The sequence below is a fragment of the Lygodium microphyllum genome, chromosome 3 (assembly GCF_053477565.2).
Source record: "Lygodium microphyllum isolate KBCC chromosome 3, Lygodium_microphyllum_v1.1.10, whole genome shotgun sequence".
In the NCBI taxonomy this organism is placed as follows: Eukaryota; Viridiplantae; Streptophyta; class Polypodiopsida; order Schizaeales; family Lygodiaceae; genus Lygodium; species Lygodium microphyllum.
In genome coordinates this window covers 41579045-41590574 of record NC_141137.1, presented here as the reverse complement: position 1 = coordinate 41590574, position 11530 = coordinate 41579045, and positions in this window count along the sequence as shown.

Sequence of the window (11530 nt, the reverse complement as noted above, 5' to 3'; positions counted from 1 at the left end):
GGTCTATAAAATGGACCTAAATTTTGCCTAGCTCTAGTTGTACTTGGTACGATGTACTATCTACCATGTACTTCATGGTTTCTTAATGCCAAATCTAATATTTGATCTTCTATTTTTCCATGATTTGCATTGTGTGTATTTCCAAGTTTCTAATTTTGAAAGTAGTTTTGTTGAGGATAAATTTAATGCGCAATCACACACATCAGTGATCAGTTGTACATGGGTTGATGCACTATATCTTTACTGTATTTAGCGGTTTGGCAATACTATATCTGATATGCGATTTTCCATTTGACACATGACTTATTTTTTGTGAATTTGTAAGTTTTCAATATTTCACATAATTTGGTTGACAACACATTTAATATGCAGTCGCGCATACTTAGTGTGGTGGTGAGTTTTTATGTTTATTAGTGAAGTATAATCTAGTTAATGCATTTTCAAAAAATGATTGAACCATTAATTTTATAAATTTGAATCTGTTGAAACATCATCCACATGTCGGGCATCATAAAAACTCATGGATATTAAAAAATTGGCCCCATCAGAAGTATCTGGGTGACACCTGTCCGGAGGCTAACATCTGGGGCCCTGAATCCCTAGATTCATAGCCGCATACGCTAGTGTCCCAGAGACTTCTGATGGGGCCAAAATGTTTTTAGGTAGTTGATGTACCCTAAAGGAGTCCACAAGTAAAATTTCATGTCAATCGGATCATTGGTCATTTTTTTCCAAAGCCTAGATACATTAATTTAGGTTTAAGAGTTTTTTGTAAGTCTTGCTATAAGTTTAAAGTTTCACCTCATTTTACACATTTCACTGTTAATTTTTGAATTTTCTCTCCTAGAAGACATGGCACGCACCAAGCAAGCAGCTTGAAGACACCCCCCTTAGAAATCCTATGTACAAGCCACCTCCCCTAGCTCCACCATCACCATCACTACCACCACGATTCCAGCATTACAAGCATCGATGGAAGCCAAGCACAATGGCTCTTTGTGAGATCCACCATTACCAGAAGACCATGCACCTCCTGATACCAAAGGCTCCATTCCAAAAGCTAGTGCATGAGATTATGATGGTATACTCATTAAAAACAGTAGGAGGCACTTCCCTGATGGAACAAGCTTGCAACAACCCGATCACTAAATTGCCCAAGCCCTTCTTGCACTACAGGAAGCTGCCAAAGCTTACATCATCAACTTGTTTGGAGACTCGGTCTATGGAGATGTACATGCAAGGAGAGTCACCATCACCGATAGGGATTTGCAGATAGTGAGGTTCTTCGGGCGTGATAGAAGGATAGTTCTCGTAGAGATCAACAATGATAGGGTTGTACTACCAAAATATATATGGAATGTAGCTTCCAAAGAGATTTTGTGAAACCCTAGTTGTAATGGATTCCATGTAAAATATTATGAATATGAATACAAATTTTTTGATATGTCTTATTTTTGTATATTCACTTGTTATTTGTTTTTCTTTGAATTATCATTACATGTGTTTGAATGAATACATGTTGCGCACGAACTCGATAAAGCACTACATCTTGAATTTAGGGTATGAATTGTGTTGCATATAAATCCGATAAATAAACTTAACATTCAAGTAAAAAACAATAATAAACGATGCGTATGACAAACTACATTGCATGCAAATCCAAAAATATATGTCTTCATTACTTCAAGAAAATTACATTACATTACATCTACTCTCTCCTAGGCTTCTTTGAGCTAGACTCCCCATGGTTAGAGCTATTTTTTATCATAGGAAACAACACATTTTGCCCTAGTAGTTTCTGCCTAATGACATAGGGATCTTCAACACCAGCAATCATACCATGGGCCACCACGGAAAAAAGTGGTCCACACCTAGTACTAAAGAATAAGAAGAGGAGCTTTGAACTTCAAAGCAACACTACTTTCTCCAAGCTATAGTTTGTTAGGATGGTCTTGAAGTGCCCAGCATTCTTTAATGCCCTCAACTTCAAGAAGTTATCAGCACAAAAGTCAGAGAGCATGTCTTATGGAATACAATAATGTAGCTCACAAGGTGGCCAATATACTCATTCAATGCTAAATCCTGCACCCTTCCTTGGCTACCGAATCGGCCACCTTGTCTAGATGAAATTTCATCTATATAGACAATGTCCTACATCACACAAGTTCAGTGTGTCCACACTCACTATATCAGACTCACTATGCATGGAGTTTGCTAAAGATATATATATCAGATTCAAATTCACGTAAAAATTTACTAGTATGGCCTCTAAGGCATCGGAAGTGTGCACATAAAATTTTTCTAGGATTAGGTCCCCAGAGCAGCCTTGGCCAGAGGCTCACGTTGTCGCAGCATGTAGGGTTGAAGGTCACAATAGGGGTTTGGCAAGAGAAGAATGTATGGGGGTTCAAGAGCTTAGACTCCACAGATGGTAGAGATAAGAGAAGGGTTGAAGGTTTCAAGCGAAGTTCTTGAAGATAAGTGACAGCATGGTGAAGGTAGATTCAAGGAGAGGAGTAGACAAAAGATAAGGGTTTCGAAGTGATTGATGATGTAGAAGAATACTTCAAAAAAGAATTAGAAAATATAGAAGAATACTAACAGAGATGAAGCCTATCAGTTTCTTTCACCATTATGAGAAAATATAACTCTAATAGACAAAAACGTGTACAAAATAATACCTTCCTCTATGCTGCTCAGATCGCCAATCTGATCCTTCCAATGGCTCTGAAAGGGGGTTAAATACCAAGACACCTAACCAGAATCTTGCCAGATCACTCCTTCTTCACTCCCACTTTTAGAGTGTTGTTCACTATCTGAAAACAGTGATAGCACATCGTGTGATTTCGCTAATCTCTCTTTTTACATAAAATCCTCTTGAATTAGCTAAAAGCTATATGCTTTCTTTTACATGTCATCCTAATCTAGAAGTTGTCAATAGTTTTGTAGATTTTTTTACAAGAGATAATATCTAGAATACTAAAAATTGACTAAAATCTAATATTTTTGAACCATGGACACTAGCATTAATGTCTAAAATGGCATTGGCTCTCTAAATCTAAAAGGAAGCCATACTCTACATTTTTTTACACGGTGTGGGCATAGCAGCACGACATCCACCCCCTCCTAACATGCATATCCTCTGGCATGTGGCAAAGTCTTACAGATTTGCAGTGTAAGAAGAAGTATCTTATGCCATGTCAATGTCTTCATCTTCTGCCTCTTCTTCTTCCTCTATGTCTTCATTCTCTTGAATTCTATTCAAGTCTTCTAGCTCATATGTTGAACTTTCTCTTCGTTTGAAGAGCTTGATTCTTTTTTCAATTATGGATATCTTCATGCTTATTCCATCCAATTCAGTCAATGAATATGTGGCATTGTCATGAACGACCTTTACCACATATGGGCCAAACCAACGCTTCACCATCTTCCTAGAAGTAATGTATTGATTGTCTAAGCTACTATCATAGACAAGCACCCAGTCATTTTCTTGAATTGCTCTTGGCTGAAGTCGATGTCACTTATCAAATCTTCTTTTGTTCTTTAGTCTTTCAATGTTTAGCTTCTCAATAGCTACTTGAATATCTTCAAGCTTTCTTTCTAGCTGCCATATGCGCAAAGTCAGCAACTCTTCTCTACTGATGCCTTCCTCCCAAGGTAGAAGACTCCATGTGAGAATAGATTTTTCAATTATCATAATTGGTTGTTGTCCATGTATAAGTTCAGCTAGCATATAGCCAGTCACTGAATTATGAGTAGTCCGATCAGCCCATAATGCAAAAGGTAGCATTTTAGGCCATTCTTTGCTCTTTCCTCTACAAGACTTTGCTAGAGCTTTGAGAATAGGTTGATGACCTCTCTAACTCTTTGCATTGCCTTCAGGGTTGTAGGCTGATGTTAAAGCCAACTTAATACCCAATTGAGCAAAGAAGTTGCGTGCCTCATCAGCATCCAACTCTCCTCTATCTGCTGTTACTTTACCCCCACAACCATATCTACAAAACACTTCTTCAAGCAAAAAATATCAAACAGCTTGAGTGGATTTGGTTGTTAAGGATTTGCCTTCAACTTGATTGGTTAGATCCTCTCTTGCAACCACTAAATACCGCATATTCCATATTCCTGTAAGCATAGTTACAAGATCAATAACCCATCTATAATGTATAGACAGGGGATAAGTCGGTTGTAACCCATCTCGATGCTTAACCATAGAATACATTTGACACACATAACAGGTTTCAACAAAATGTGCTATGTCCCGATACATGTTTTGCCACCAATATTTTTCTTTGACTTTACTAAAGGTTCCCCATATGCCTCTATGGCCAACCCATAGGCTTTCATGAAATTCCTTCATTACCTATTGTTGCAATCTTTTGTTACCTAAAACTCAGACAGGCACTCCTTTCTTCTCCTTTGCACGCTTCCATAGATGTCCTTCTTTTAAAAAAAGGCCATAAGCTTTCCTCTTGATATGCTTGAACTCCTCATCAATCCAAATCTCCTTCTTCTTCATTGTGCTCAAATATTGGCTACCCCGATCTTCAGCCAATCTTCTTCATAATCTTCTTCAAGGAAATGAACTAGAACTTGAGCAATGCAATGAGCATGTTGGCTTCTAGTTGGCCATCCTGTTGTTTGCAGCTTTGGACCAGTATATACAGTAACTCAAAATGTATTTTCAGCAGCCATGGAATGAAATTTAGCAAGTATAGATTCTTTAGCTTCATCTTTTTCCATCAGCTCTTCGTCATTGTCATACCTTGCACGTTGTCGAAGGGTTTGTGAAAGCAATGTCGCAACCACAGAGGATCCTGACTAATTTCAGGATAGAAGATCAATCAAGCAAATAATCAAGATGAGAAAATGATGTCAACTCTATTTTACTTTTTGGACCAAGGCCTTCCGTGTCTTTCCATAAAAAGGTCTTTATTCTTCAGCAATCCTGACAATCAGCCAATAATGCTTGCATAAAAGGGTAACTATATAACAGCAACATTCAGAACTTTCCGATTAAGCAATTCAAGCTTTTCCACTCCACAAGAGCTCAAAACAGAGCTCATACAATATCAGCATGATTCAAAATCCACCCTCCGAAATAGAGCAAGGGATGACATCTTCCTCTGTTATATCCGATAATTTTGCAACATCATTAACTCTTATGAATGATTAAGTTGTAGATAACAGTTTCAAGATCTTTAGTGAATAAAATCCCATGGACATATTTCCACATACATTGTCCAATTTCCCACACAGTAACAAGTTCTGGACTGTTCTGTATTATAGTTATGGGTTTATGCTTTTACAAATATTCTGCACTATTCAGTTCAGAGACAAGTAGAAAAATCAGACAGAGAAGTACAGGTGTGTGCTCTTGAGGTAAAATATTTATCTCTCCTCTACAATTTCTGTTGTAAAACCAGTTATCTACTTCTTCACCGAGTGCAGTTTCTCTCCTTGGAATACTTATACAGAGAATGCTATTGTTCACTCTCGAAAGCTAATATGAAATTCCAGACTTTTATGATCTTTCATTCACCTGCACTATCTACCCTGTCTGCTCCAATGAACACAAAGTTGAACTATTGGCTGACACCAAACAACATCCATTGCGGGGTTTCGGCATCTATAGAAGCTACAGCACATGAACCCCATCGATTCTTTGCCTTAGAGATACCATCCGATACTGTTTCGACCTCTGCTGCCTGTGACCGCTTGAAGCGAGGTTTGTGGCTCTTCTCATCTCTGCCGAAGCAACATGAAATCCAACTTTTGAAGTCTCCACAGTTTCAGCTACTCCATCAGACTCTGCGGAGATGGAAAAGGTTCGCGGCCCCTACGAAATCCATACTTGTTGTCGGCTGTAGCATCAGTTTGTCCGATTAAGCTCCGCAGACGCTGCAGCATCAGCCAAGTGGCCACTAAATTCAAAAAAAACCCTTCCTGCAGGATAAAAGAATGACTCTACCATCTCCACAACCCTGTCCATGCCAACAGTTTTCTCATTCAAACAGAGACTTTGTACTTCGCAAAATTTCCAATTTTCACCTGAGTTCAACCCATGATGAATGTTTATGTATGACAAAATCTGTTCAACAAAACAACCAAACTGCTGAACATCAAGTCTCTGTTGTTTGCTGTCAAACTTTTCTTCACATGTAAGATGGTCAATCAGAAGCTGTGGCTCAAACTCCTCATCAAGCAGGACCCTTTTAGCTGTAACAGAAAATAGAACTTCTTGTGCATGAAGATACTGAATACCACAGGCAACACCAACAAGAACTCTGTAGCAGTCCTTGATGGCTAGTGGCTTGCACATTTGATTGGCAACGTGTAACCAAACATCTAAAGATCTTTGCTTGTGTGTGTACTTGTAAACACACCAACTGCGAGAGTCATGAATGCAAGTCGCAAAGAAAGGGACAACATTGCTGTGTCTCAACTCAAGTTTCTTTGATATTTCAATCCAGAATCTATTGTTTTGAGCTGGATTTTTGATCTGTAACACAATAATGCTTGATCCATCACTGAGATCTCCACAAAAACTTGAGTCTAGAGTGACATTTTCTGCTCTACAAGTAAAATTAGAGGTCACATTAACAAGCTCTTCCTATGAAATAATAACGGTGGGAAGAGAGATCTCTCTGATTTTGATAGAAATCCAGTGAGCTGTTCTCCCTATGCTGTGCCCCCAAATTTCCGAGCTTTTTCCCTGCGTGTCGACTCCTTTCTCTCCAGAATTCTGCGCCCGTATTATCCTCCTTCTCTCCTTTCTTTAGACTCCTTGCCTTTTCCCTCTTTCTCTTTTCCCCCCCAAAGCACTTTTTAAAAAAAACAAAAGCTTCTCTTATTCCCCCAAAAGCACGGCTCCTTTCCCCTAAAAAAGCCCCTATCCACATATCTTTAGAAGGTGAGGAAGACATCATTTCCCGAATTCCATCTCCTTTTGGCAAAGCCCACAACTCCTCCATCTATCTCAGCATAAATCGTGATGTTATTAAACCAAGGCGATCTCCTCACAGTAAATAGGACATTGCTTGATGCATCCATAATAGAAGCAATGAATGGCCGCCTTCGGTGTAGAAATTGACGAAGCAGCCAATGGCTTGATTCAATTATGTACCCAACCATCATTAATCCTTCTCGAGGGTCCATGATAACATATCGATTTGCTTTTTCAAAACCAACCAAAAGATTGGCCCACTCAATATTTCGTGTAACTATAATATCACTTCTTGCAAGTAAAGGTGCAACTTTTGCTTCTTGGGGGTTTTTTTTTCTGCAAAATTCCCACCAAAGGTTGACTTGGTATGGTTGTCCCAGGCCGAATTGACGATGAAACGGTTTGCCAGTCTCTCCAAAATTCCTTATTCTTCTCCGTCTTCAGCATAGAATAAAAGAGCAAACATAACAACTAAGTATGTACAAAATATCAAATCACACACATGACTTTTGGGTGGTTTACACACCTCGAATGCGCAGCAATACGACATCCACCCCCTCTGATCCTACGCATCCTCCGGATGGGCCAACTACCCATGATCGTTATCATCAAGATCCACAAACAAATCAATCTCTTCGTTATGCATTTCCGGTAGATCAACAAGATTATCAGCCATATCATCTGTCTCTTCCATTAGAGTTTCTTGTTGTTGCTCTTCTCTTAAAAATTCTTCCAATGCATAATCCTCATCATCTCTTTTCTTGAAAATCTTGATTATTTTTCCAGCAATAGGCACTCTAAGCACTGTCCCATCCAATTCAGTCAGCTCATATGTTGCATTATCAAAGACATGTCTGACTATGTATGGCCCAAACCATCTTTTCACCATCTTCCGAAGTGCAGTATGCTGATTTTCAAGGCTGCTATCAAAGACCAATACCCAATCTCCCTCTTCTATTGCTCTAGGCCGCAAGCGATGCCTGCTATCAAACTTGTCCTTGTTCCTTAGTCTAGCAACTTTCAACCTGTCAATAGCTAGCTGAATATCCTCAGGTCTCCTCTCCAACTGTCGAATCCGAAGAGCTAAGAGCTCCTCTCTCGTCAAATCCTCCTGCCAAGGTAAAACTGACCAAGTCAAAGCACAAGTCTCAATCGGCATAACAGGTTTCTGACCATACATCAACTCTGCAGGCATATATCCTGTGGTAACACTATGAGTCGTGCGATCATCCCACAAAGAAAATGGTAGAAGTCTCGGCCATTCTCCAATCCGTCCACTGCATGCTTTGGCTAATGCTTTCACTATCGGCGGATGCCCTCTTTCACTCTTTCCATTTCCCTCTGGATTGTATGCTGTGGTTAGAGCCAATTTGATTCCTAGCTGAGAGAAAAACTCCCTAGCTTCATCTGCATCCAATTCACCACGATCCGCAGTGATCTTACCCACACAACCATACCTGCAGAAAATTTCCTCCAATAAGAACTTACACACTGCACTAGTGGTCTTCGTTCTCAAAGATCTGCCCTCAACATGATTAGTAAGATCCTCTCTAGCCAAAACAATGTACCTCATCTGCCATAGACCCATAGGTATGGTAACCAAATCAACTACCCACTTATAATGAATGCATAGCGGATAGGTCGGATGAAGCTCATCTCTATGACGCACTACTGAATACATCTGGCAGTCTCTGCAAGTCTCAACAAAGTGAGAAACATCCCTGTACATGCCTTTCCACCAATATTTCTCCCTGATTTTCTCATAAATAGCCCATACTCCTCTATGACCAGCCCAAGGACTCTCATGAAACTCCCTCATCACCTGTAACTGTGTCTCTCTATCGCAGACAACCCGCAAAGGTAATCCGCCTCTTTTCTTCGGATGCTTCCAAAGAAATCCGTCCTTGAGAAAATAACCATAGGCTTTCCTTCTGATCTTCTTGAACTCTTCATCTGTCCATTCATCTCTTTTGCTTAGTGTACTAAGATACTTGCCAATCTGTAACCAATCTCCAACATAGAGCTCTTCTGTGAAAGCCACAATATCATAGACATGACAAACATGATCAACCATAGTGGCTGAAATTTCTGCATCATCCTCTTCTGCAAGTAGAGTCTCCTCATCATCATATCTGGCTCTAGACAACATATCTGCCACTGGATTATCCTTTCCTGCTATGTGTTTAAATTCCGGATTTAATGACTTGATGTATGCAATCCATCTCAACATGGCTATATCCGGAGTAGAGCAACTCATGATCATACCAATCAATGGCAAGCAATCTGTCTCTACCACAACAGAAGCCCCAATAAAGTACTCCTTGTCACATTTGAGAGCCGTGACAATCCCCAATAACTCCCTCTTGATTTGCGGATATCTCCTCTGTCTCTCGTTTAGGACTTTCGCCCCAAACCGAATAGCATACCTATTTCCATCTGCATCATCTGGACCCACAGCCCAACCTATGCCAATTGGACTAGTGTCAACTGTCAATACAATAGGCCTATCACAATTATAATCCGCTTTCCTGAGAGTAGGAGCATTTTGCAATAACTTCTTCAATTTCCGCATGGCTCTAGTGTGGCTCACATCCCAATAGAATTTCTGCCCCTTTCGAAGCAGCTGATACAAACAATCTGCTATGTGTGCAAAATGAGGTATCCAAATCATATAAAACACACAAGCACCAATGAATCTCCGTACCTCTGAAGTAGTAGAACAATACTCTGCAATCTTGCCTATAGCATTCACCCTATCAGGTGAGGGTTTCCTGCCATAATATCCACACATATACCCAACAATAACAACCTCATTCACTCCAAAAACAGATTTTTGCCCTGAAAGTGTCAAGTTCACTTCTTCTAACCTGGCCAAAATCTTCTCACATGCTGAAATATGATCAGCCACAAAGTATCTGCATCCCTGCTCATTTAGGCTCTCATTCTTCTCTTCTTCTGCATACCCCTTAATGGGCACATCATCCAATAAAGGCATAGTAAGCTGAGGTATGTAATCACAAAGGACCTTATGCATGGCATTCATCATATGCGCAACAGAATTAGTGGCACCTTGAGGCAAGGTACACATCCTCACAAGCCCAATAGGAGTTCTCATGGTGGTTATGTCCCTGCTTTCCAAAGCCAGCTGAAACTGATCATAACCTGAATACAAATCACCCAAAGAATAGATGGCACGTCCAGCAAATGCCTCTGCAAACTCATCCACAACTGGACCTATACCAACATTCCTGATAGTAACTCTGTTCACTGGCTGCATGTCCTGAATAAATCGAAGAGTACCATTCTTCTTTGGAACTGTAAACCACCTATTTGAGTATGGTGCAGATGAAGGCTCAAGGATTCCCATCCTGATTTTCTCATTCAATAAATCAATCAGCTTTGGCAAGTGTGCTTTAGGCACTGGAATAGGTCGGAGATTCCATGGGACATGAGGAATAGTAAAAATGACCATAGGAGCAACAATATCAGGATTCACACATCCAATCTCATGTGGGACAAAAGCAAATCCCCTTCCATGATGCTCAAGCATATCCTGAAAGCATTGCTTCTCTATGGGTAACAAGAAATCACCATTTCCAATTTTCAATTCAGCAAGTGTCTCTGCTGAAAATTTATGACCAATATGCTCCGGATTCCTCAAAATTTGCTGTTTAGCAGCCCTCTCTATTTGCTGATCACTGTCAGGTGGAAGCGGTACAGCAACCGGCTTCACCTTCTTATCCACAGTTTTGTATTTCGTGTCAACCCTCGCTTCATTATGCTCTTCTGCATTACATAAACCTTGCTGTAAATCAGCAATTCTGCACTCCAATGGCTGAATATTCTCAGCCCTCTGCTCTATGGACTGCATAGAAACAGCCCCAAACTCTGAATGCTGAAATATTTCAGCAGCAAACTCTGTTGATTGAAAATTTTCAGCCCTCTGTCTCTCTGAAAGCTGATCATAACCAGCTGGAAACTCTGTTTGCTGAATTTCTTCAGCACTCAATACTCTTTGTTGAGTTACCTCAGCCTTTGACTCAATCTGTGACATAAAATCTGCAATTTCATGAAACATGTCCAGGGACTGCACTAATACATTACCATGACAATTCAGCATATCAGTTTTCAGCATATCTCCCATCTCTGTCATCGTATCTGCACAAATCACACTGTCATACATACCATCTATGTGCTCATCATCCTCCAAAATTCCTGCATTTTTCAAATTTTTCTCCTTCCTGCATATATACTGCCTGGCAGCTCTAGACAATCTAGAAGTCTTCTGATAGCTCATCGAACTATTTGTTGAAATCCCAACATAACCGGAGGAGAAAACACCGCTGCAAGGAGGTGAGAACTCCAATCTCCTCTCCTCTGTACCATCGTCGTCTCGCGAAACGGTGGTACCTAATGAAAACCCGAATCCCTCACAGTGGGTAAGGGTGCATCTCTGAGAGTATCCCTGTTTCTAACATGATTCACACATACAGTCATAAACTGAACTTCTCTCATACCATCTTTACTGCGAATCCATGCATAAGCAGATCCATCATCCATGACCTTTGTTTCCATGCGCATCTCTGT